The sequence below is a fragment of the Megalobrama amblycephala genome, linkage group LG9 (assembly GCF_018812025.1).
Source record: "Megalobrama amblycephala isolate DHTTF-2021 linkage group LG9, ASM1881202v1, whole genome shotgun sequence".
Classification (NCBI taxonomy): Eukaryota; Metazoa; Chordata; class Actinopteri; order Cypriniformes; family Xenocyprididae; genus Megalobrama; species Megalobrama amblycephala.
In genome coordinates this window covers 8,421,554-8,435,804 of record NC_063052.1, presented here as the reverse complement: position 1 = coordinate 8,435,804, position 14,251 = coordinate 8,421,554, and the positions used below count along the sequence as shown (strand labels likewise).

General features: G+C 37.8%; 1 long non-coding RNA gene across 1 annotated transcript; it reads right to left on the bottom strand.

Moving 5' to 3' along the window:
- Window positions 1-3,104: 3,104 nt before the first annotated feature.
- Window positions 3,105-6,589, bottom strand: LOC125276299. Its single transcript, XR_007186622.1, has 3 exons — window positions 6,324-6,589; window positions 5,778-5,928; window positions 3,105-3,164 (listed from the first exon to the last, which is right to left on the bottom strand). It is a non-coding gene; the product is annotated as an uncharacterized LOC125276299 (long non-coding RNA).
- Window positions 6,590-14,251: the final 7,662 nt, after the last annotated feature.

Below are 14,251 nucleotides of genomic sequence, written 5' to 3'. Positions count from 1 at the left end.
TCCATACTGAACCTGTGATCGATACGACATCTCTTCATTAATTATTACAGACTGATAACGGTCAGATAAGTACGATTTGAACCATGCCAAAGCAATTCCACTAATGCCAATATAGTTTTCAAGTCTTTTTAAAAGAATGTTGTGATCGATAGTGTCAAAAGCAGCACTGAGATCTAATAACACTAATAGAGAAATACAGCCACGATCGGATGATAAGAGTAGATCGTTTGTAACTCTAACGAGAGCAGTCTCAGTACTATGGTACGGTCTAAATCCTGACTGGAAATCCTCACAGATTCCATTTATTTCTAAAAAGGAGCACAGTTGTGATGAAACTGCCTTTTCTAGTATCTTTGACAGAAAAGGTAGATTCGAGATTGGCCTGTAATTTACTAAATCTCTCGGATCTAGTTGAGGTTTTTTAATAAGAGGTTTAATAATAGCCTGCTTAAAGGTTTTTGGCACGTATCCTAGTGTTAACGATGAATTAATTATATCAAGAAGTGGACCTACGACCTCTGGACGCATTTCTTTCAGTAGTTTAGTCGGCATTGGGTCTAACATACATGTCGTTGATTTTGATGATTTGATAAGTTTAGATAATTCTTCCTCTCCTATAGCGGCGAATGATTCTAGTTTTACCTCAGGGACACTACAGTGCACTGTCTGAAGCGAAACTGTAGACGGTTGCATGTTTTTAATTTTCTCTCTAATATTATCAATCTTGCAAGTAAAGAAGTTCATAAAGTCATTACTGCTGTGCTCTATGGAAACGTCAGCAGTTGAATCTCTGTTTCTAGTTAATTTAGCCACTGTGTCAAATAAATACCTAGGATTATGTTTGTTTTCTATTAAGAGATTTGAAAAATAAGTAGATCTAGCATTTCTTATAGCCGTTCTGTACTCAATCATTTTTTCTTTCCACGAAAGGCGAAAAACTTCTAGTTTTGTTTTCTTCCAACTACGTTCAGCTTTTCTAACAGCTCGTTTTAGAGCCCGAGTGTGCTCATCATACCACGGCGTTGGATTAGTTTCCTTAATCTTCTTTAGACGTAAAGGAGCGACTGCATCTAATGTGCTGGAAAAGAGAGAGCCAATAGTTTCTGTTGCAGCATCGAGTTCTTCTAAGTTGTCAGGTATACTAAGGCGATGAAACTGCTCGGGGAGATTATTTATAAAGCAATCTTTAGTGGTAGACGTGATGGTTCTACAATATTTATGGCTGGGTGGTGGTTTTGTAGCCTTGGCTAATTGTATTATACACAAGACTAAATAATGATCTGATATATCATTGCTCTGCGGTAGGATTTCAACAGCATCAATATCAATTCCATGCGACAGTATTAGATCTAAGGTATGATTACGACAATGAGTGGGTCCTGACACGTGTTGTCTAACTCCAATAGAGTTTAAAATGTCTGCAAATGCCAATCCAAATGCGTCTTTATTATTATCTACATGGATATTAAAATCACCAACAACAAGGACTTTATCCGCAGCCAGTACTAACTCTGATAGAAAATCAGCAAATTCTTTGATAAAGTCAGTATGGTGCCCTGGTGGCCTGTATACAGTAGCCAGCACAAATGTCAACTTACATAATGTTACATAAAGCACCATCACTTCAAAGGAATTATATTTGAAATTCTTTTGAGTGATTCTGAATATATTACTATAAATTACAGCAACACCTCCCCCTTTGCCTTTCTGTCGAGGATTGTGTCGATAATCATAACCTTGAGGACTAGATTCATTTAAAGTAATGTAATCGTCTGGTTTTAGACAGGTTTCTGTCAAACACAGCAAGTCTAGTTTATTGTCTGTGATAATTTCATTTACAATAAGTGCTTTTGAAGAAATAGATCTAATATTCAGTAACCCAAGCTTTATCATTTGTTTATCTGATTTATCTGTGATTTTCATTTTTTGAACATCAATTAAATTTTTACCCTTAAAAGGTTTCGGAAGTTTTTTGTATTTACTAGTTCGAGGTACAGACACAGTCTCTATGTGATAATATCTAGGTGAAAGAGTTTCTATGTGCTGTGAATTATCTGAGTTCTGTGATGTGAGGCGGCTAGCAGACGGTCGGTTTAGCCAGTTTGTCTGCGTCCTGATCTGGGCCCTGGTTTGTCATGGTTTAGCTCTAAGACTATTTGCCAAATTTCTAGATAGAAGAGCAGCACCATCCCGGGAGGGATGAATACCATCTCTTTTCAACAGATCAGGTCTGCCCCAAAAGCTTTTCCAATTGTCTATGAAACCTATATTATTCTGCGGACACCACTTAGACAGCCAGCCATTGAGTGATGATAACCTGCTAACTATCTCATCACTCCGACGAACAGGAAGAGGGCCAGAACAAATTACTTCTGCTGACATTGAATTTGCGAGTTCACACACCTCTTTAATGTTAATTTTAGTGATCTCCGACTGGCGAAGTCGAACATCATTTGTGCCGACGTGGATAATGATTTTAGAATATTTACGTTTAGCATTAGCCAGCACTTTTAAATTTGCTTTGATGTCAGGTGCTCTGGCCCCCGGCAAACATGTGACTATGGTGGCTGGTGTCTCTATTTTCACGTTCCGTGTAATAGAATCGCCAATAACTAGGGCACTTTCAACAGGATTCTCAGTGGGTGCGTCACTGAGTGGGGAGAACCTGTTTGATGTTCTAATCGGAACGGAAGAGTGGTGTTTGTTCTTGCCACTATGCCGCCTCACAGTCACCCAGTTAGCCTGCTGCGTGGCTTCTACAACCGGAACCGAATGTGCAGTGTTTACTAGGCTAGTCGCATCCAAAGCAGTATCTAAGGCCCTTTCATTCTCACTATCCTCAATTAAAGTTTGGATGCGTGTCTCTAATTCTGAGATTCTCTCTGTCAGCCTGACAATATCCCTGCATTTATCACATGTGTAAGTCTCACTGCTGACAGAAAGAGCTAAGCTGTACATGTTACATTTAATACACATGATAATCGTCGGACATGACTGACCGTGTGTTTGATGAACGCCGTCCGAAAAACTGCAACGCACACGGGACTCGCTGGCTGGATGTCTCGGTCGCTTGCCAGTGCCTGGGGCAAGGGTGATGTGCGGGACGCTGTACCTCGCGGTGGATCGATGAATGCCGGGCAGCAACGTCTCCACAGCTTCCCGATCTGGCGAGGACAGATCAGAATAACATACATCAGATAAATCCGCCATTAAATCGACAAGGAAGGTTGGTTTAGAGGAAAAAAGAAAGTAGACGGTAGCTAGCAGGCTAGCGGGCTATGGCTAACACTAGGTGATTACGCTGGTAGATTACTAGTAATAAATCGTTCCGTTTAGTAATACTATGCAATAGGTAATCTAGTGAAAAATAAGAAAGTTATATTATGTGAATAGGAATAAAGAGAAGGATTTAGGATAAACTCCACGAAGCTCCAAATGTAGGTCAGACAGCAGGCAGCAGCGTTCAAGAGCTGCAGAATCAAGAGCTTTCTATTGCACAAAAGGTTATTTACAGTGGAAAAAGGTTCGTTAGATTATTAAAATATTCTTCATACTAAGAAAAATAAATGGTTCTTTTAAGAACTGTTTGTTTAAAAGTGGTTCTTCTATGGGATCACTGTGAAAACCCCCTTTTGGAACCTTTATTTTTAAGAGTGAACATGTTTGTTCCAATTTATTTTGGAAGTGTGACGAATGGTCGGCTCATGGTGACGGGTGCTTGGTTAGGTTAAACTCTGCTCTTGATTGATTAAATCAACTGCCACACCTGGTCATTAGTCACTGCTGAACCCTTTCTGCTCTTGGCAGTTATTAATCATAAGCCATGATGGCCTACCATCCACTGAAGTGTTGTTCCACTGCAACACTCCCGTCCCTGGCCTCCATACGAAGAAAATCTCCACTGGATTTTATTGTGTTGTGCAGTAATGGGTTAAAATGTCCCATCAATTATTTCTTCCCGGCTCTTTGTATTTCATTTTCAAAAGTCTAAATGATTAACTAACGCTCATAGACAGACTTTCTTTTTTCTGTTGGTGAAATATGGTGAAAATAGAGACTGGCAGAAGCACCTCAGAGAGGTAAATGAGGTAGATGGGGGATTTGTGTGACAATCATGCAATTAAGTCATTATGGATGTGCTTGCAATGAGCTGATAGAAGAGCAGACACTGACTGTAATTACTCTATTGTGTCAATGGGTTCATGTTTGTTTTTTGAATTAAGCCTTTAACTTGAATAAGGACTTTTAAGTTGTACTTTGCCTCTATTATATAGGTTGTTTTTTTTTTAAATCAGTAAAGGGGCTATAGCTTGAGCAATCTTTTCCGATAATAGAGCTTCATATACTGACCACTTCCTCTCCAGACCAATAAGCTTATACTGTATATAGTATTAAAGGAACAAATATAGTGTATGTAAGCCAATGCAATTCGTATTTGAGAGCATGACATTTTACATTTTCAACTTTTTTTTATTTTTAATAGCACTCATTATATTTTGTTCTTTTCATACTACTGTTCCTTTTGGGAGTTCTGAGAGAGAGGTTCTTGTTTCCATGTCAGCTCTGTGCCCTCTTAGATACAGGGTTTTTAAATGTCTCCAGTTCCCAGTATTTTGAATGTTTTTCATTAAATCCGGGTTGAATAGGGCCCATCTGAGCTGGCCTTAGCCGGCTGGACCCAGACTTTCTCCTCTTTAATCAGAAGGACACACTCATTCAGACAAGGAATTGATAGACTGGCAGGGCCAGCGATCTGCACCACTTCCCCGTCAAATTGAATATAACGTGGCATGCACCTAAAATGCAGTGTCATGGCAACCGGCACAGTGCAGCACTAGGATCTGGACCTCAAACATTTGAAAAATTTCTTATTTAGATTCATGTTTTTGGGTCAGTTTTTCAAATGTATTTGATAACTGTGGTGTTTATGATGTTACTCTAAAGCTGCCACTTATCAAAAGAAAAATGTTTATGGCATAGGCTGAAGTGTAGGGCTGGGCAAAGACACAAATTTCACAATTTGATTAGATTTCGATTCACAAGCTTACGATTCTGTCACAAACTGCAGAGACACGAAGGCTGAGGATCCAAATGCAGTGGTTTATTAAAAGGGTAATCCACAACTGAAGTCAGAACAGGCAAAGGTCATATACAAACACACAATCCAAACCTTAACAGAGTACAGGCCTGAGGCAAACAGGGAAATCCAAGGAACAGGCAGAGGACGTGGGAGAAACAAGATTCTATGGTTTAGAATTGCAGTGCGACACAAATGAGACTTAGCAAAGAGTGATTGTGTAACCAGGCTTTATATAGGCAGAGGTAATGAGACACAGCTGTAGACAATCAGTGATGATGATTCCGGGCAAAGGATTATGGGGAATGAAGTCTATGAGGGAATGACAAGTCTGGGGTGGAGTGCCCTCTAGTGGACAACCAGGACACTCCAGCTGGTGATCGTGACAGATTCGATTATTCAATTCAACATCAATTGACTGAAACGTATCAGGTACAGTATATGGCAAATTTCCTCAAGGAAAAAAATATCTGTAAACTATACAGGGAACCCCAGTTGGTACATCCCTATAATATTAGGTTAAAATTAAATGATTTGTAGGCTACTTACATTTAAAAGGCATAATATGTAAGATTTTTATATTAAAATATCCAAAAACCATTTGCACAGTGTTATAGATTTCGTTCAATTGTGTATTTGCATTATCCTAAATGTTTCCAAGAATATGTAAATTCTGAGAAATTTTAAATGGTGCTCATACCTTGTCACTTGTCAATGACAATATCTGCACTATCCCCAGTTTCCGCTTGTACTGCATAGTAAGCATGGCAACAGATGTGGACTGGACAGCTGCGTAACGTATAGCGGCACGCTGTTGTTTCATTCAAACATTATGGACCATAGCAAGGAAACTTTGGGACAAAAGGAGAAATAAAACGAGGATCAATATCGGCATGGCGTTTTCGAGATGGCGAGAGCTTTGCGATAAACTTCGACTTGACAGAGACGGCGCTTATGCACATTATTAGACTGGTAAGCAAATGTACATAAAACGAATCAGTGTTATATAGCTCAACACGATGAAATGTTAGAATATCATCAGTATGATATGAGTATGATTCTAACTATCATACTCATATCTAGCTTACTAGCTTACTGTTAGTTTCATACAGCCAACAAACTAATACATAGAATAACAGTACAACTTTCAACACGCTCAAATGCAGTTTTGTACGACAGTGTAACGTTAGACCAAGTTAAATAGTGCTGCGTTACCTCACAATTTTAAATTGTCAAATAAACTGACCTGTATGAGAAGTATTTCAGCATTGCTAGTAGTTCGGTAGAATGAAATGTCCTCATTCCTTTATATCCCCGGGGACTCGTGTGTGGCACTGATATGTGTCTCTAGCAATCGCGCCCGCGATTCTCGATGACGACAAGTTCCATGATTCCACGCTCATTCACTGCGCCATCAGTCTATGCCTTTGTTATTGCTTTGAAGAGGTTAGCGACTCCTAGTGGTGAAAAAATATAGATTGTGCCTTTAAAATTAAAGCTGCTGTCCGCAGTTTTTCCTCTTTGTCGCCATCTCTGTTTGAAACATGCAATTGCAGTCATATGCGGAACAGTTATCTGTACGTGCGTTGTGCCTCGGCACAGCTCGTCAGCGCGGATGAATCTAATGTTTGCTGTCAGTCACCGCACCGGTGTGGATACTGAACTTCAGAATCACAGATTCTACGTCTTGAAAGTATGACCAATATAAGAATTTTTACTGGAAAATATCATCTGAACAAGTAAGTAACATTTCTGCCACTTTTGTTTTGACCAACTGAGGAAAAAAGCATTAGGCTTACAATAAATCGTGCTGCCAATGATGATTAAACCTAACAGTCGTTTAGCTCTGATCACACCAAACCGTGCAAATTATCATTACTGTTATATTGTTCTCAAATTGTTAATGTTAACAACATCAGCACTGCGTGACTAGCGGTACCTGTAGATTTAAATTTCTGTAGCCACTCCACAGTCCAAAGTCTTTTGCTTTTTGTCTACGGGTGAATCTCCAGCTGTCACTGATGATTGTCATTTGGACCTTTCTGGTTTACAATCCGCCATCAAAATGATAAGTTTAATTATTTCAGCTGCTGTGAGAAAAGGTTATAAATGTGCCGCTACCGCCAGCTTCCTCACGACATAACTGACTCGAAGGGACTCCTTCCTTTGTTTACGGACGTGACGTAATGACGCACAGAGGAACTTGAATTTCCCGCGGAAATCCACCATGTCGCTCTTATTATAAAACATTATTACAAGCTTACCGTTGTGAATCGAGAAAAGATAATTAGATAGTTTTGAACACTGGCTGGTTATGTACTTGTTCAAAAGTTGACTTTGGATAATTTTTAACCAAAAAAAGTTGCGGACTGCAGCTTTAAGGAAGTTTTATAATAAAAACATTATGATAATAAAATCTCTCTAGAGTTAAATTTTCTAGCTGATTAACAAGTTTTAGATGGCTTTTATGAAATAAATGTAACATTGTGGAATTGTTTACAAGCTGATGTGACAGGATAGGGATTTCAGTAAGTTTTACTGTATCTTTCAGCATACCTTCTGATGTTCATTCATGTTTAATTCGTGCTGTAACTACTTGCAAAGCAGAAGAAATGGTCAGTCCACATGCGCTACAGCCAGCTGTCTCACCACATTAAAGAGCGCCAAAACAGTATTTATTGTTTGAATTTTGTAATATTTCTTATCATTTGAAAGCAGAGACTTTGTTTCATACCAAAAATAACAATTCTTATTGTGATTTATTGGATGGGAGACACGCTACAAAGCTTTGTTCATTCATCATCTGAAAACAGCATTGACTGAAAGATCGATTCTTGGGACTAAAAATCAATATTGCTTTTTTTCAAAATGAGAACCGTTTAATATCGAAAAATCTATATTTTTAACACAGCCCTATTAAATTGGAAAATTTTGTAAAATTGTATAAATGCACAAAGAATTCATTCAAATTAGCCATATTACCAAGTCACAGATAAATTTATATCAAAAAGTTGGGTTGAATGCAGTTTTTAGCATCAGCAAAAAACGATTTAGCATGCATTTTGAGCCTTTTAAAAGTTACAGACTTCATAACACATTTTTGAGTCACAACCAATTTAAAACTACTGGTCTACCAGAAAAACTCAGAATCAAAACATTTATTTAACATGTTAATGAACATTTACATAACAGCCATCTGACAGTGTGGTTCCTGCTCCTCCTCAAATTCTGCTGGAGAAAGACCATGTTGGCACACTGAAAGTAAGATGATAGGCTGTTAGAGAACTTTTAAAGCAAAAAAAAACTACACTATAAGACAATAAAATGTCCAGAAATCAATTAATTGTAATGAATATTCTGATTATCCTTGAGTACAAATTGGATTTGGTAGAGGTGAGACACGTGCCTATTGTTAAGTCTAAAAATTTCTTTCAGCAGAAAGTGCACTGAGGGCTTCGGTGCTAAAGATAAATTATGAATAGCATATATAAAACAGGCAGTTATTTATGGAGATGAGAGGATGTTAAAACCTTTTTAAATTAAATTACGCTGATCCAAGCTTTGTGAGCTGAAATCCCCATGGCTTAGCACCTCTGAACTTCCTTTTTGTTATTTTAATATAAAAAAGATTTTTTGAGGCATAGAGTCCGTGTTTGGAGGTTATTAATTCCCTCCACTGTTTACCCCAACATCACCCTTAAACCTTTGTTAATTCTTTTTCGAAAATTAACTTCTAAAAAACAAAAAAGAACAACAGAATTCGAATGAATGTGAAAAATATTCCCTTTTTCTTTTTTAACATCCCTTGCACTGTAAACAATGTTTTGCATACAGAATGTCTGAAAAGGTCTCTTATCTTCCGATGTTATTTCTTTATCTGAAAGATAGCTTGAAGCAAGATTATTTTTTCACCCTGTATCATTAAATACATTTTCAAAAGTACAGAAAAGGAAAACAGAAGTTATTGTAAAAGTAATAATGCTGTTCCATTTCATAACTAGGTTTTACAGTTGCTATATTGCCTTCTTTATTTTGAAGGGCAGGAGGATAATAGACAGTCTGGTGGACAGTCTGTTTGGCTACTCCTGAGAGAAAGTGTGAACAGTATACAGAAAAAGAGTTTTCCCATATACACACATAGCTATATTGCTGTCAGCTTGTGGAGATCATGTTTGATTTTGTTATTATGTATAAAGTTCAAATGTGTTTGGGCAGGTTGTAGTTTTACCAATATTAATTTAAATAAATCTGTTTGTTTTTTTGTTTTTTTTTAAATGAACAGTTTGCGTAACTTTTTATTACTAAAGTAAATGGTCTTGACTGAACTTAAATTATTAAGTTGTCATGGTTTAAAATCTGCCATCTTTATCCACCTTATTTAAGTAAGGTGTTTTGTACAGCTAAAAATATCTGGAAACGAATGAAGCCAGAAGGCAGACACATTCAGACAGACACAAATGGCCGCTCCTGCTCTTATATAATCTATAATCTTTGGTTTATTCTTTTCAACAATATTTAATCGATTTAGATCACGGTAAATTGTTAAACTTTACTGTTTTTTGTTAATTGCCCTGCAGTGTCATGATATGATTTTCTTCTCTTTTTTTTTTTTTTTTTTACTTTTTTTACTCAAACCTATGGAAGCTTGTTTCTGCCACTGAATAAAAAATAAAAAAGGTAATTGTGACCTTTTATCCCACAATTCTGACTTTTTTCTCTCAATTCTCTGAACTCTCAATTCTGTCTTTTTTTCCTCTGAATTAAACTTTATAACTCACAACTAGGAGAAAAAAGTAAAACATGTGAGATAAAAATGGCAGAATAGTGAGAGAAAGTCAGAATTTTGAGAGAAAAAAGCCAGAATTGTGAGAAGAAAAAAGTTAGAATGGCAAGATATAAACTTGCAATTGTGAGAAAAAAGCCAGAATTGTGAAAAGAAGAAAAAAGTCAGAATTGCGAGAGATAAATGCAAAGAAAAACCTGGAATTGCAAGAAAAAAAAGTCAAAATTGTGAGATATAAATTCACTATTGCAAGGAAAAAATTCAGAATTGTGAGGAAAAAAAGGTTGGAATTGCAAGATATAAACTCGCAATTGTGAGAAAAAAGCCAGAATTGTGAGAAGAAGAAAAAAGTTAGAATGGCGAGATATATACTTGCAATTTAGACAAAAAGTCAGAATTGTGAGAGTTAAACTCGCAATTGCGAGAAAAAACACAGAATTGTGAGATAAACTTGCAGTTGCGAGAAAAACTGTCCTATAACTCGTAATTAGGGATGGGAATCGAGAACCGATTCTTCTTAAGAACCGGTGCCAAGTGAATCGATTCCTTTGAACCGTTAGCATGCCGGCTTAACAATTCCGCTTATCGGTTCCTCTCGTTGCTAACGTGTCATGACGCACACACACGCTGCGTTGTTTTGGTTTAGAACGCAGCAAACATGGCATCGAGGCAGAAGCGATCTAAAGTTTGGTTACATTTTACGCGAAAAGACGACAATACAGTCACTTGCAACACTTGTAAAAGTTCCATTTCGTCAAAGGGGGGAACTACCTCCAATATGCAGAAACATTTGGCCACACAGCATGCAATTCATTTGCAGGACTGTCGCGTGTTTGATACACTACTACACAACGACACCACCAGCGAGTTAAGCACCAGCGGAGCTAACACGGATTATGGCAGTTTTATTTATTTATTTATTTTTGTCTGGACCAATGAATGTGATATACTGTGAATGTGAATACTGGTTGAGAAACAAGGCTATGTCCCTGGAATTTACTTAAAGAAGTAGCTCACCTAATTTTAGGTTTGTTCTGAGGTTGCTACACATAATGTGCGTATACTCTGTTCTGTGTCTTCTGATCAGATATTAAAGCGAGTTAATACAAACAAACAAATTTGTACTTATTACCTCACCCAATGAGAATCGATAAGAGAATCGTTAAGGAATCGGATCGATAAGCAACATCGATAATGGAATCGGAATCGTTAAATTCTTATCAATTCCCATCCCTACTCGTAATTCTAACTTTATATCTTGCAATAATGAGAAAAAACTCAGCGTTTGTCTACAGAGAATTGGTGTTTTTAACCTGTTAGTTTCAGACAGCTGACTGACAGTCTCCAAATAGATAAGTCGATGAAAACAGCTATATAAAAAAACAACTTTATACAATGAAAGCATGTATGTTTTGAGTGGGTTGCCACATTCTGTAGTTCTGAAGTAACTTGGCAACTAGCTTCAGGTTTGAGGAATTGACATAATCAATCAACTTTATGAAAAGTATTTTTCTCACTTGCTTTCAATGTTTACAGCTCATGTCTTTTATTGGCCACAAACATTGTGAGCTCTGACACATGTCACAATTACTGCTGGCCGTTGTTGCTGAAGTTAGAGACAGTTTCATCAACATTCCCACAAAAACACAACTGACACACACACTGAAGTGGCGGTCTCTTGATGCTCGCAAAGCGCTTTGACACACCTCACTGTCTGCACTCATAAGCTCCCTCAATCCATTGCGCTGTAAAGCAGCCAGACGCAATTTGAAGCACCGGGTGCTAGGAAACTGTGCAGTAATGACCACATTACAGCAGGCATACACTGGAGAGAGCGAGTTTTATCTCCTCATGAAGAGGGCTAGATGGGAGAGTGGGGTCAGAGAGAAGCCAGCGGTCCCGAGCAGCACTAGGCCGACTACACAGAGGCTCTTCCATTCATAATGGACGTATGAATGATTCTGTGTTGAAGTGTGATAAGATCTCACCCTGCTCTGACCACTGACAGCTCTGGCTTTATCTTGACACATGCTGCAAGCTGAATCTGAAAAGCATAATCCCTCTCTGTCTCTCCTCTCTCTTTCTCTGCTCTTGTCCTCTTTTTTTCATTGCTCATCTATGGCCCAGAACTGATTACCTGAACACTTACCTGTATCATACTAAAAAGTCCTAAACTCATGCTTTTTCTGTCCTTAGATTACTTTTGTTTTACATACTACTCGTACTACAGTTTCAGTGTAATTATTATGTTTTTCCATATATTTTCTGCTTGCTGAATCGCAATCAACTTACATCTGTTTTTCAGAAGCCCGTCATGTGCATTTTCCCTGTTCCGTCTCGTTGCTACTCCTCTGAGATATTGTCTAATTCGTGTTGGTTTCGGATGATCCTCGGACCATGTCAAAAGTCATCCTATTGATTGTTTGTGTTCAAAACCATTTGGCTGTGGCAGAAAAGGATTGTCCGTGATGCTTGTAAAGTGCTCCCTAAGTCTCTTTGGCAATAAGTATAGTTATATGTTGTTTGGCACAGTGGGTAAATATTAGATTGAACCCCACCTTGGGTGACCTTAAAATTTTACATTGTCTGACATTTAGTATTTCCGTTTTGTTTACTGTAACGTAAGCTGTTTTTGACTGGTATATCCACTATACGTATCGTTTTATTCCTCCCTTCCAACATACATCGGCAAGCAGCCCAATGAAGCCGCTAAGAGGGAAAAAAAAAAAGAAAGGAAGACACTATTTTGCCTTCGCTATAATTATCGTTCTAGCTACGGTATTCTGCTCGTTTTACAGAGTAGTAATTTTAAATAATTTAAAATTGTGAACTTAAAAAGGCATTCAATTTGTGTAACAAGTTAGATATATCCTCTAATATATGTCTAGGGAGCAGAACAAATGATGAAATCTACAGTAATTTGTTCTGTGAGGTGCATGTCAGTCATTGAAGCAAAGTGGGAAGAAAAAAAAAGAAAAAGCAGCAACCGTCTCTGCTCACCAGGGATGAAGGATCTTTGAACCCCGTGTTTCACTAGCAGGTACGATTACTTTATCAAAGCTTGAACCATTGTCATGACACCTCTGAAGTCAAAGTTTTCACTCATCCACAAGCTTTTTGCCTAGAAACAGTCAATGTGTGATTGTGTGATTGTGTGTGTGTGTGTGTGTGTGTGTGTGTGTGTGTGTGTGTGTGTGTGTGTGTGTGTGTGTGTGTGTGTGTGTGTGTGTGTGTGTGGTCCTGCCTGGTAAACCCTATGTTATGAGGACAAAATGTCCCCACAAAGACATTTTTGTTCCCCGTGATGTTTTTTGAAAATCGAAACCTTTTCATCTAAAGTTTTCTGTGATGGGTAGCTTTAGGGGTAAAATTAGGGTTAGGGGATAGAATATACAGTTTGTACAGTATAAAAATCATTATGTCTATGGAATGTCCCCATAAAACATGAAAACCCAACATATGTGTGTGTGTGTGTGTGTTAGGTATTCCCTACATTGTGGGGACAAAATAGCCCCACAAGGATGGCAATACCAGAATTTTTTTTTAACTTGTGGGAACATTTTTTGGGTTCCCATTAGGAAAATAGCTTATAAATCATCTTGGACACATGCCAGGTTGTGCCAAATTCTGCCCTTAGGGGGCGCTACAACTGGAAAAAAAACTCATAACTCTTCAACCATACGATCAATCAAGTTGAAAAAGCTGCACTGCGTCTTTGGGACAAATGCTAAAATATCCTTTAGATATCACTTGGATAAACTAGCAAACATGGCCACCAACAATAAAGTCAACTTTCAGCTGCTTGTAACGTATAATCATTATGAAAGTTCTGACATTCTTACACAGGTTTGAAATGAGACCGCGTACCAAATTTTGTGAAAATTGCTGCTTTAATAAGCTTTTTTTAAACTCTTGAACCATACTAGCTAGAATAAAAAATGATCTCTCTTCCTTTAGTGCCCCCATCTGCTTAGTTCATTGGGTTTAACAGGCCGTATGAGGAAACCTGCCAAATTTCATGAATTTTCAATTCTAGGGGGTGCTATAACTTGACACAATCCTAATAGTGCAACTGTTATTAAAGAAGTTGAAATTGGACACACACAGAGATGTACCCACAACACCCATAGACCTTAATCAGGGTAGCGCCATATTTCATTTTTCACAGGAATGAAAACAAGGTTGTGAGGGATAGATGTTTAACAACATACCAATTGTTTATCTGATGAAATATCTTTCCGGGAAAAAAAAAAAAAAAAAAAAAAAAATCCATAAAAGTTTTGAAAGTTGCATGATCTAGGACCTTGATACAGTGCATGCCATTGTAAGACTGTAAGGGCCAGATTTACAACCCTCTTTTGGCATTAAAAAACTACTGTCAGGATTTACTA